Here is a 12,821-nt window from a genome sequence, read left to right as displayed (position 1 = left end):
CACATGTAAATATTTACAGATACATTCAGTGAAGCCTGTTTATTGTTCTCGTTTATTAGCTAAGCCTAGAGTTAATTAATAAAAGATTGCTATTGTGGGAGATGTTCTGAGAAAGAGAGAGAAAGTCCAAAAGATTGATTAAAACTTGCAACTGTGGTCTGAGAATACACGTTCAGAATAAATTTTTATCTTATAATAGAATTACTAAGGCACAGATGAAGAGAGAAAAAAGTGCAGGGTATACAAAAAAGACTTAGTGTCAGTTTAGGTCCATGATGAGTTCCAGGTCCACTCCTGCACAGAACTTTTTTTTATAGTAGACTTTTGTTATGGTTGCACAATTAGAGATTCGGCTCAGGCATTTACACTGCAGTTTAGATCAATCACAAAACTGTGCTGTAAACATGTCATTAAAAAGTGCTGCTTATCTCAAATTGACTGTACAGTATTCATTTACATAATTTCCACCTAAAGTAGAGAATAAGAAAGCATGAAGAGAGAGATTTAATTTACCCAGTACCAAAGATTGCATATCACAATTTAGGATGGGCATACTGTAAGTATTTTGGTACTTGCAGCTCAATCATTACAATATATGCAATATATGCACTTACAATGAGTTTAAAAAGTATTCAGACCTCTTAACTTTTTTGCATTTCTTTGCTTTTTGTGTTCTGTATTGGATTCTAAATGGATATAATTGTCATTTTTACCATCAATCTGTACTTAATCACCCATAACCACAAAGTCAGAACATAAGACTTTTATACTTTTATCCACAAAACTATTTAGACCTTTTATTTATTAATCACTTTTGCCCACTTGGATTTTGGCTGTTTAATCCATTAAATCATAGCATATCCTCCCAGTCTCTATTAGATTACATAGCAAACAAAGCATAGGACTGTCATTAATAGATCTTCCCAAATATGTCCAATGGTGTTTGGCTGGGCCACCCAAGGACTTCCACAGACTTGTTTTTAAATGTAATTTTGATTATAAGTTTTGGGTCATGTTAAAGGTCACCCCAGTCTAAGTTTGAATGTGCTCTAGTGCTACTAGTGTTTCTGTTCGTAAGCACTCCGATAGCACGATGCTGCCACCACTATGTTTCACTGTAGTAATGATATTAGTCAGGTTATTTGCAGTACAGAGAAGATTTTTCCTTCAATCTTTAGCAAACTTCAAATGGGCCATCATATGCCTTTCATTCAACAGTGGCTTCAGTCAGCCACTCTGCAATAAACACCTGATTTAAGAATACTGCATAAATTACTGTCTATTTAACAGGTTCTTTCATCTCTGCCCAAGACTTTTTGTAACTACAAGACTTTTTAACTATTCAATAAAACTTTGAAATTAAAGTGTCTGTGTGTAAATTTTTGCAGCTGATTTATAGTAAACCAACACTACATTTGTGAAGAAAATAAAAGAGCAATCTGGACATAGTAATGGTGTATAATAGTGTAGGCACAATTAAATCATTATATCGTATAAGCCTAAAGCCTACAGCAAAAAACAGTGTTCTCAATAAGCCAGAAACTACATATTTAAACTTGGATGTTTATGGCCTACCCACTGAACCAGGGGTGGGCAATTAAGTTTTGCAAGGGGCCACATGATAAACTGGGACTGTTGTGGAGGGCTCGACCAATAAGCTGATCTTCTTTCTCAATATTAATTGCATTTCTTTATAAAAAGCAGCAAATTGAACAGTTTTAATCAGTTGTTCAGAGTGAATGTTACAATCAGGCAATGAAAATGAGAAGCAGGCAGACTAAAAACATCAACATTATTTAACTATTTCATTAAATTTCATGAAAACAGCTGTGAACAAAATGTGCAGGTTGTAAAACACTATACACAAAGTGCTACCGCTATTTCGTTTTGAGGCTATTTACCTCATAGGCTGTTTTTTCAGTCCCTTGTTCTTGTTGGATATTCTTTCTGGATATCACAAAGCTGTCCTAGTTGCTTTTGCATTTTAACTAGCAAAGCCTCAGTATAAGTGCTCTGCATCATTCAGGTTCTTGTATTTCTCTGTATTTAGTACCATTAAAGTGTTTTAAATTGTAATCCTTAAACACAGCAGTCTGTTATCCACAAACTAAACACATGGCTTTACATTTGACTTAGAAGTACATGTCTTGTTAAAACTAGGGCTGCAACGATTAGTCGACATAATCGATAACGTCGACTATAACAATTTGTCGACGTGGAATTTCATTGTCGACGCGTCGTTATTATTGCAACGCACTAAAGGAACTGCAGGGGGCGCAGCATCGCTTCCATGGTGCAGTGGTGTTTATGAAGACAGAGAGGCAAAGATAGAGAGACCGAAACTTTCTAAAGTATTTCAGGAGCATTTCAGCCAAAATAACCCAAAGAAACGAGCTGGACGCAGACACTACAAAGCAGAGTTGTGGTTTCACCCTGCAGCCGTGATGACCAGCGTTATTCTGGACATGTACGTTTTTACACCGATTTGTGCTTTAACCAACGTAGTTAATGTTTGTTAATGCTAGAGTACTTGTCGGAAAACTTCCTAAGAGTTCGCTATTTTTCAGGTTTGTTAGCTAGCTAACGCATTAAGTGCAATAGTTAATCAGTAATTTATATGAGTAACGTTATATAACTTAACATTATAGCCTAACGTTACCCTAACGTCTCGTTTTCCATATTCTTTGCTCTCGTTAATGAGAGCATTCATTCTAAATAATAAGCCTCATCCACTTAATGATAGCTAGTTAGCTCAGCAGATAATTTAGTTAAGATATTTAACCAGTTATGGTTTAGTTGGCATAGCCAGTACACTATTTGTAATAAGCTATGATACATAACCTTCTGTTTGAGAATTAATACAGCTTTCTCTTTTGCTCTTTCTATTAATAGCACTAAGCAATGGAGTGTGGATGAGAAGAGAAGAGGTTCATGCACCCCTCAAATGGCTGAGGTCTTCACAGACAGCATTCACATGTTTCTCAATGACATGTTATATATGTTTTTGACTTCCAGAGTGATAGCTTCTGAAACATAACAGTTTCTAATGCTGTCCAAAGCTTTCTTATTTAATTGAATTGTTTTTATTGTGATTGTGTATTGTATGTGCATGTGTAGGGTATGACATAAATAATCGTTGACTAGTCGACTAATCGAAAAAATAATCGTCAGATTAGTCGACTACTAAAATAATAGTTAGTGTCAGCCCTAGTTAAAACCTCTACATTTTGTATCAATCACACTCACAGTTCTGTTCACCAACACATTAGGGCGGCACGGTGGCTAAGTGGGTAGTGCTGTCGCCTAACAGCAAGAAGGTCCTTGGTTCCGATCCCCAGGTGGGGCGGCCCGGGTCCTTTCTGTGTGGAGTTTGCATGTTCTCCATGTGTCTGCGAGGGTTTCCTCCGGGTGCGAGGGTTTCCCCCCACAGTCCAAAGACATGAAAGTGAGGTGAATTAGAGATACAAAATTGTCCATGACTGTGTTTGATATAACCTTGTGAACTGATGAACCTTGTGAACTGATGAACCTTGTGTAATGAGTAACTACTATTCCTGTCATGAATGTAACCAAAGTGTAAAACATGACGTTAAAATCCTAATAAACAAACTAACAAACCAACACATTATGGTGAAGCTGGATATACTCTCACACACGCACGAATGTAAATTGAATCTTAGGTAAACTGAAAAAGTAACAGTCCCTTCAAAATAAAAAAGCACCATTGTCTTGCATGTATGATGTGCACTTATTCATGTCTGATTTCTAATTAACACTGACTACACACCGGCGGTGGTGGACAACCAAAGGGCCAGATGTCCAGGTGTGTACTGTACTGTCTCCAAGCAGCTCTGCTGTGCTGCTTTAAGAGCATATTTTTTAAGACCCACAATGAGAAATGTAATCAAATCGGGCAGAAACAGTGCCCTGTTGTTGCAGCTACTTGTTCTGTTGTTGCTCTCTCTCTTAATCTCTCCATCACACACATACACACACAATGTTTCTTTCTATTTGATCCAATTACAGCCATTTTTTCTGTTATCTCTCTGTTCTGCTAAGCTAAATGCATTGTGTAGTGATGCTGCAGAACATAGTAGCTGGGTCAAAATATGACAAAATCTGCTGGGTACAAATATACATACAGTAACTTTAATGTTGTGGTGTAGAATGCATGTTCTCTACATGCCATTTCACTTCTCTGTGCCTATAAAATGGGCTACAAAGTAAACAGAACAATGATCATCATATTCAAAAAGAAAACCCAAACTGTTGTATTACACTGTCACATGTGCTCATTATTTAAAGGCTAACTGTGATTACCTCATACGTAAATATGACAGCATTTTTTTTAAATGGTTTACAAACACACTTTAAAAAGTGGTGTGACTATGGTATTAAAGAATGCTTATTATGGCAAGGCTGCAAAATGTGCACATTTTATAATGTCAGTTACTAATATAGAATTCCATAAACTTTAGACATATTTTTGCGCAGCAACCAAAACTGATTTTAGTTCTTGGTACCTGCTTTATACTAGGTATCTGTATGACCAGGAACTGTTGGGGTGGTACTTACCATTATGAACAAAATTATTGCATTAGTATTGTAATTAGTATATCAAGCACAGTCATGGACAATTTTGTATTTCCAGTTCACCTTACTTGCATGTCTTTGGACTGTGGGAGGAAACGGAAGCTCCTGGAGTAAACCCACACAGACACAAGGAACACGTGCAAATTCCACACAGAAACCCGGCCTTGAACCCAGGACCTTTTTGCTGTAAGGTGACAGTGCTACCCACTGAGCCACCGTGTCGCCCCATGATTCATCTAGTGCAAAAAATACATAAACTAGAATCTCAACAGTTTTTTAAAACATTGCTAAAACGTGTTTTATGTCACATCAAAATGCTGTATTACATGGACAGATGGTACAGCATTTTGGTATCATATACACTGATGTGCCAACCCATTAGAACCACCAACAATTATAAGGTAAACGCAATTTTGACCCTCCAAAGCATCCGGACTCAATAAACATCCTGTATGAGTTTTGTAGTATCTGGTACCAGGACACTACCAGCAGATGCTTTAACTTCTGTACACTGCACAGTGCCATCTCTTTTCATAGTAAAAAATGTCCACATGCCTGGCCATCCATTTGCTCTTGGGGATGACAGAATACATCTGATGGTAAACAACCTTCCTGTATTTCTCCAATGTCCAGTTCCGATGCCTGCATTTTTATTGTGGGTGCAATTTAAGCTTTCTCTCAGTCCTTACCAGATACCATAGCCTTCATGTCCTCTAAGTACCTGTTAACAGTTTAAGTTCCTCAGACCACTGTCAGCAGGTACTCAACATGACTGCCTGTGAGCACGCCTTGCTCTTTCAGAGATGCTTCAACCCGGGCGCATTGCCATAACAATCATCAAAGTCGCTCAGATCTTTAAGCCTGATTAAATCTGATGCATTCAACACATTTGTATTATGATTAACTACAGTCCAACATTTAACATATCTCTGACCATAACATGCAGAACTGTTATGAAATAGGAATTGCCATACACATTTTAGGGGACTAATTGGTGTACAAATGTATCATGCTGGAATATACACTGATCAGCCATAACATTAAATCCACCTCCTTGTTTCTACACTCACTGTCCATTTTATCACTCACTTACCATATAAGAGCACTTTGCAGTTCTGCAATTACTGACTGTAGTCCATCTGTTTCTCTGCATACCCTTTTAGCCTATTTTCACCCTGTTCTTTAATGGTCAGGACTCTCCCAGGACCACTACAGAGCAGGTATTATTTAGGTGGTGGATGATTCTCAGCACTGCAGTGACACTGACATGGTGGTGGTGTGTTAGTGTGTTGTGCTGTTTGAGTGGATCGGACACAGCAATGCTGCTGGAGTTTTTAAACACCTCACTGTCCCTGCTGGACTGAGAATAGTCCAGCAACCAAAAAATCCAGCCAACAGCACCCTGTGGGCAGCGTCCTGTGACCACTGATGAAGGTCTAGAAGATGACCAACTCAAACAGCAGCAATAGATGACGATCGTCTCTGACTTTACATCTACAAGGTGGACCAACTAGGTAGGAGTGTCTAATAGAGTGGACAGTGAGTAAACACAGTATTAAAAACTCCAGCAGTGCTGCTGTGTCCGATCCACTCATACCAGCACAACACACACTAACACACCACCACCATGTTAGTGTCACTGCAGTGCTGAGAATGATCCACCAGCTAAATAATACCTGCTCTGTGTTAGTCCTGTGGGGGTCCTGACCATTGAAGAACAGGGCGAAAGCAGGCTAAAAAAGGTACAAAAGGAACAGATGGACTACAGTCAGTAATTGTAGAACTACAAAGTGCTTCTATATGGTTAGTGGAGCTGATAAAATAGACAGTGAGTGTAGAAACAAGGAGGTTGTTTTATATAAATGTATATATACAGTATATACACGCTCGTTATAATACACATTTGAAACTTTTAGATTCCTGTCTGTTCGTACACGCTTCTCTTCACAGTGCATGTTGCCTTCTGTCAGTGATTAATATCATGCATTGTGTAATCTTTTAAATAATGTGCAGTGTGATCCCAAAAAGTTTCATCACCCATGATCAATTGATACGACGATTTCCAGTTTTAGTCGTATAATGTGCACTGGGCATAACACTTGTTTACACTGTGGAACAAGGGGTTGAAGTCTGTTAACCACTACAAATGTGCTTCTAATACTTTACGGCTTCCTGAGGCAAATGTGTTTCAAATGTCACATCTACATGGAGACCCTGCAGGCTCTTAGATACTAAATTAGATCCATGTTCTGTTCTCCTAGTAGGAACAATAAAGTAACATTCCTACCATTCACCCTTTACTATTGCTGAAATATAAGAGCTTTTAAAATACACTGATCCTCTAAAATACACTTTTTGGCCATAATTCCAAAAGGTATGCTTGGAGCAAAAACAACACTGTGCATTACCAAAAGAATACTATACCCATAGTGATGCATGGTGGTGGTGGCAGCATTATGCTTTGGGGCTGTTTTTCTTCTGCAGGTACTGGGGCTTTAGTCAAGGTGAAGGGAATTGTACGGCAACAACCCAAAGCATATCTCCACATTAACAAATGACTTCTTCAGACTTGTTCATCAAGGCTGTGGCATCTGGTCCGGACCAACAGAACAGCTACTGTGGCTTAAATTGCAGATAATGCAATATGAATGATAAGGTGCATATGTCATATGTGTATGGGGCTGCAAATTTGCAGGCCAGTCAAAGCACCCAAGCTAACTCTCCAGATAAAAGCACTAATTGGAACACAGACGGTGGAACTGTACATCTGAGCAATGAAAAAATAAGACAACTCGTTTTCCCCAGGATGACCGGACTCACAGGTATCATATACATGCAGAAGTGATGGCATCAAGATGCACTGTAGGACGATCCACCTCACAATATACAGAATTGAAAGAGGACCTGGTGGTAATGTCCAGATACCACAGAACTCCTTCAGATGTCTTTTAAAGTCCATGTCTCAGCAAATCAGAGCTGTTTTAAGCAATTCTTCAGTAAATTACAAATACTAAAAAATTAAACAATTTCCACCTCTAGTGATGTGTTACATAAATATGCATAAAAATGCAATATTGCATGGATTAAGCTCTGTTACTAAATACTAAATCTTTTATTGACTAAATATTAAGAAACTGGTGCTTCCGTGGGGTCAAAACCCGAGTAATACAAGGCCAGAGTTAGCTAAAGTATAGTTTTAAAAAGCACTGTTATCATTTGTTCCCAAATTCAACTCAACAAGAGCAAGTCTGTTTTGGAGTTTACCCCGTACCCTTTCATCTCCCTACAGTACACAACCTTGCCTTCATGTGTGCTGCCATTATTCTTACCTACCAATTACTCGTGCACAGTGCACACTTGGCCAGCAAACAAAGTAAAACTTTTCACCTGCTGAGAGTTAGCCGAGATAACCAAACAAAGCTTAAATGAGACAGCCAGCCAGCCAAGAGATAAAGCACTCATCCAAAAATCTTTCCTCCCACTCTCAATTAACCGTGCACCTTCCTTACACCATGTTTCCTTTACACATGATTAATGAATACTCGTCTTTGTGCCTTCTGCTTTAAATGTAAAGCAGTGGGAGTCCCAGTGGTAACATAGTGTAACAGTCTGCATCCTGATTCTGTTCTTAATAAATGTACCACAAAGACAATACACACCAACTAATGCAGCTCGCAAACAGTGTTCATAGATCATGCTTCTTGAGCTGACAGTATGGTGCGTTATCTGTTCTAAATCCAAACCAGAAGTGGTGACTGCTACATCAAGGATAGCCTTAGTGTGTAGGAAATGAACCTAAGCACAATAAGCAAGGTATTAATAATTCTGGGGTGTAATTAGTACCACAGATTACTGTGGGAAAAAATCTATATACAGTGTATCACAGAAGTGAGTACACCCCTCACATTTCTGCAGATATTTAAGTATATCTTTTCATGGGACAACACTGACAAAATGACACTTTGACACAATGAAAAGTAGTCTGTGTGCAGCTTATATAACAGTGTAAATTTATTCTTCCCTCAAAATAACTCAATATACAGCCATTAATGTCTAAACCACTGGTAACAAAAGTGAGTACACCCCTTATTGAAAGTTCCTGAAGTGTCAATATTTTGTGTGGCCACCATTATTTCCCAGAACTGCCTTAACTCTCCTGGGCATGGAGTTTACCAGAGCTTCACAGGTTGCCACTGGAATGCTTTTCCACTCCTCCATGACGACATCACGGAGCTGGCGGATATTCGAGACTTTGTGCTCCTCCACCTTCCGCTTGAGGATGCCCCAAAGATGTTCTATTGGGTTTAGGTCTGGAGACATGCTTGGCCAGTCCATCACCTTTACCCTCAGCCTCTTCAATAAAGCAGTGGTCGTCTTAGAGGTGTGTTTGGGGTCATTATCATGCTGGAACACTGCCCTGCGACCCAGTTTCCGGAGGGAGGGGATCATGCTCTGCTTCAGTATTTCACAGTACATATTGGAGTTCATGTGTCCCTCAATGAAATGTAACTCCCCAACACCTGCTGCACTCATGCAGCCCCAGACCATGGCATTCCCACCACCATGCTTGACTGTAGGCATGACACACTTATCTTTGTACTCCTCACCTGATTGCCGCCACACATGCTTGAGACCATCTGAACCAAACAAATTAATCTTGGTCTCATCAGACCATAGGACATGGTTCCAGTAATCCATGTCCTTTGTTGACATGTCTTCAGCAAACTGTTTGCGGGCTTTCTTGTGTAGAGACTTCAGAAGAGGCTTCCTTCTGGGGTGACAGCCATGCAGACCAATTTGATGTAGTGTGCGGCGTATGGTCTGAGCACTGACAGGCTGACCCCCCACCTTTTCAATCTCTGCAGCAATGCTGACAGCACTCCTGCGCCTATCTTTCAAAGACAGCAGTTGGATGTGACGCTGAGCATGTGCACTCAGCTTCTTTGGACAACCAACGCAAGGTCTGTTCTGAGTGGATCCTGCTCTTTTAAAACGCTGGATGATCTTGGCCACTGTGCTGCAGCTCAGTTTCAGGGTGTTGGCAATCTTCTTGTAGTCTTGGCCATCTTCATGTAGCGCAACAATTCGTCTTTTAAGATCCTCAGAGAGTTATTTGCAATGAGGTGCCATGTTGGAACTTTCAGTGACCAGTATGAGAGAGTGTGAGAGCTGTACTACTAAATTGAACACACCTGCTCCCTATGCACACCTGAGACCTAGTAACACTAACAAATCACATGACATTTTGGAGGGAAAATGACAAGCAGTGCTCAATTTGGACATTTAGGGGTGTAATCTCTTAGGGGTGTACTCACTTTTGTTGCCGGTGGTTTAGACATTAATGGCTGTATATTGAGTTATTTTGAGGGAAGAATAAATTTACACTGTTATATAAGCTGCACACAGACTACTTTTCATTGTGTCAAAGTGTCATTTTGTCAGTGTTGTCCCATGAAAAGATATACTTAAATATCTGCAGAAATGTGAGGGGTGTACTCACTTTTGTGATACACTGTATATATATATACACTGACCAGACATAACATTATGACCACTGACAGGTGAATAACCTGTTAGTGGGTGGGATATATTCAGTAGCAAGTGAACATTTTATCCTCAAAGTTGATGTGTTAGAAGCAGGAAAAATGGGCAAGCGTAAGGATTTGAGTGAGTTTGACAAGGGGCAAATTGTGATGGCTAGACTGCTGGGTCAGAGCATCTCCAAAACTGCAGCTCTTGTGGGGTGTTCCCGGTCTGTATCTATCAAAAGTGGTCCAAGGAAAGAACAGTGGTAAACCGGCCAAGGCTCATTGATGCACGTGGGGAGTGAAGGCTGGCCCGTGTGGTCCGATCCAACAGACGAGCTACTGTAGCTTAAATTGCTGAAGAAGTTAATGCTGGTTCTGATAGAAAGGTGTCAGAATACACAGTGTGTCGCAGTTGCAGGGCTGTTTTGGCAGCAAAAGGGGGACCAACACAATATTAGGAAGGTGGTCATAATGTTATGCCTTATCAGTGAATATACCCACCCAACATATAATCAAAATATGTTTATTATTAGACAAAGATAACCAAATAAAACACATTTTTCAAGCTAAACACATTATGATGTTGTTCATTAAAGAGAAAATGCTGTTCAGCCCTACTAGGCCCTATGGTAAAAAAGTAACTGGGTTAGGCAGCAGGACAATAATATGAAGAACACAAGCAAGTCCACCTCTGAATGGCTCAAAGGAAACACAATGAAGGTTTTGGAGTAGCCAAGTCAAATTCCTGACTTAAATCCCATTGACACGCTGTGGCAAGATCTAAAACGGGCAGTTTATGTTCGAAAACTCTTCATGTATAAATTAAAACAGTTTGGTGAAGAAAATTAGGCCAAAATTCCTCCACAACGATGTAAAAGACATTTCATTGCAGTTGTTACTGCCAAGGGTGGCACAACTGATTATAAGGTTTCGGCAGGTAACTACGTTTTTGCATGGTGATATAGGGATTGAATAAATCTTTATCTTTAATAAATGGGATCAATTAAAAACTGCATTTTGTTTACTTGTGTTGCATTTAAATGCAACAAATTAGCAAACACAGTGGGAATCTAGTGAGGGGCACTTACTTTTTACACAGTACTGTAATATAATCTTAAACTAAGAAGGGGTGAGGGGTCAAAGATCACTAAGCAGCATTGATTGTCTCTACATATGCAATACGGCTCTCTGTTTGGTTCCACCTCTATTAGGTAAAAAGAAGCGCTCAGTAACTGCATGTGTGTTGTAGGGGGCGTGTGATAGTCTGCAGCCCTTCTTGATCAGGGAGGAGTGGTGCAACTAGCAGAGGAGATTAATACTAGGCTTTAGATGTCCAACTTTATAACAACTTTGGTAAAGGTCCTCTAATGTTTCTGTCTGTCTGAGTGTGTCTCTTGACCCAATGAAAGTCCAGAAAGGTCAGTGGTTTGATGAGTGGTGTGAAGGAACACTAGTGGCCTGCATAAAGCCCTAACATCAACCTAACATCAACCTTACTGAAGACTTCTGGGATCAGGGACACTTCGGGAGTCAGGCATTGTCCAACAGCAGTGTCCGACTTCACAAATACTCAGAATAGGTTGTGAATTGTCACAATTTAAAAATACTTAATGCAGCAAGAAGTACAAGAAACAAAAATGACTAAATAAAAAAGTAAAAAACAGCAAATGCTAAAATAAAAATGACTAGCCAAAAGCTGCATGCTTCATAATCTTTAACACTACAGTGCATCTATCATTTTCTCTCTGACACCAACACACTGCTTTACAAAACCTGTCCGCTCTGGCCAAAAAGTCCAGAATCTTCGCAAAGCCAGCCGTGCATTTCCTGCCACGTGGGGGAAGTCTGCTGTAAACCCCAGAGACATGAAAAAAGCGAGAGAGGTTAAGAGGAAGAGAGAGAGTGAGGGCTCTTTGAGCTGGCCAGCTACATTGATTGCAGTAGTGAGCGAGCGCTCAAGAAGAGCCCAGACACATGAAGGCAAGGTTGCTGCCATGCTTCATTAGCAACAGGTTGCCAGCGCCGCCATGCTCCACATACTATGGCTGCCATAGCAACCAGTCCCCCGGCCTTTTCAGGGCTGGTGGCTTTTGGTCAACTCCTGTCATAGAGCATAAGGCCCATTTCTGAACAGCACAGCACTATTCAGAGCTCAGAGCCCCTGCTAGGAGCAAAAAAATGGCCCGGAATTTCATTACCGGGCTTTAAAAAAAGAATCAGCGCTCATTCAGTGCCAAATTTAACACTGCGATTGACTGAGAACACCTGGAGCTATGGAAAGCAAAGCTGAAAAGAAACAAAAAAAAAGAACAAAAAAGAAAATGCGCTTTTTACTCGTGTCCACACAGTCTTTAAATAATGCACACTACACACACTCTGTATAGATTGAAATTAAATGAGTCTTACCTTATTGTTTAGGCATACAATAGCAAAGGACCTCAGCGGTTCTGCACAGCTGAAAATAAAAGAGAAAGTCAGTTAGACATGCAGGAAGATAATCAGCACGTTTTCTGCTGAATCACTGTTCTGGAAGAGATTTTTTGGGGGTTTAGGACACTTGACAAAACAATGCAGATTAAAGGATGCTGTCAAACAGCCAGACTCAAAACTACATAGCCTCAATGCACATACAAATTACTTTCATTTGGTTTGTAATGCAGCCCAATGCTGTTGTTTTGAGATTTGTTATTAGAAACAGCT

At 39.9% G+C, this 12,821-nt stretch overlaps 1 protein-coding gene across 1 annotated transcript in view; it reads right to left on the bottom strand.

The window, feature by feature from the left end:
* The window catches only part of tln2b (talin 2b), a 265,448-nt gene that overhangs the window by 171,084 nt on the left and 81,543 nt on the right, over window positions 1-12,821 (bottom strand). Inside the window, exon 2 of the mRNA XM_062991879.1 lies at window positions 12,528-12,576. The gene's annotated coding sequence lies outside the window, so the exon portion shown is untranslated. The remainder of the gene's footprint in view (window positions 1-12,527; window positions 12,577-12,821) is intronic.

This window comes from Trichomycterus rosablanca, chromosome 1 (assembly GCF_030014385.1).
Source record: "Trichomycterus rosablanca isolate fTriRos1 chromosome 1, fTriRos1.hap1, whole genome shotgun sequence".
NCBI lineage: Eukaryota > Metazoa > Chordata > Actinopteri > Siluriformes > Trichomycteridae > Trichomycterus > Trichomycterus rosablanca.
This window is presented reverse-complemented; position numbering and strand designations above follow the sequence as displayed.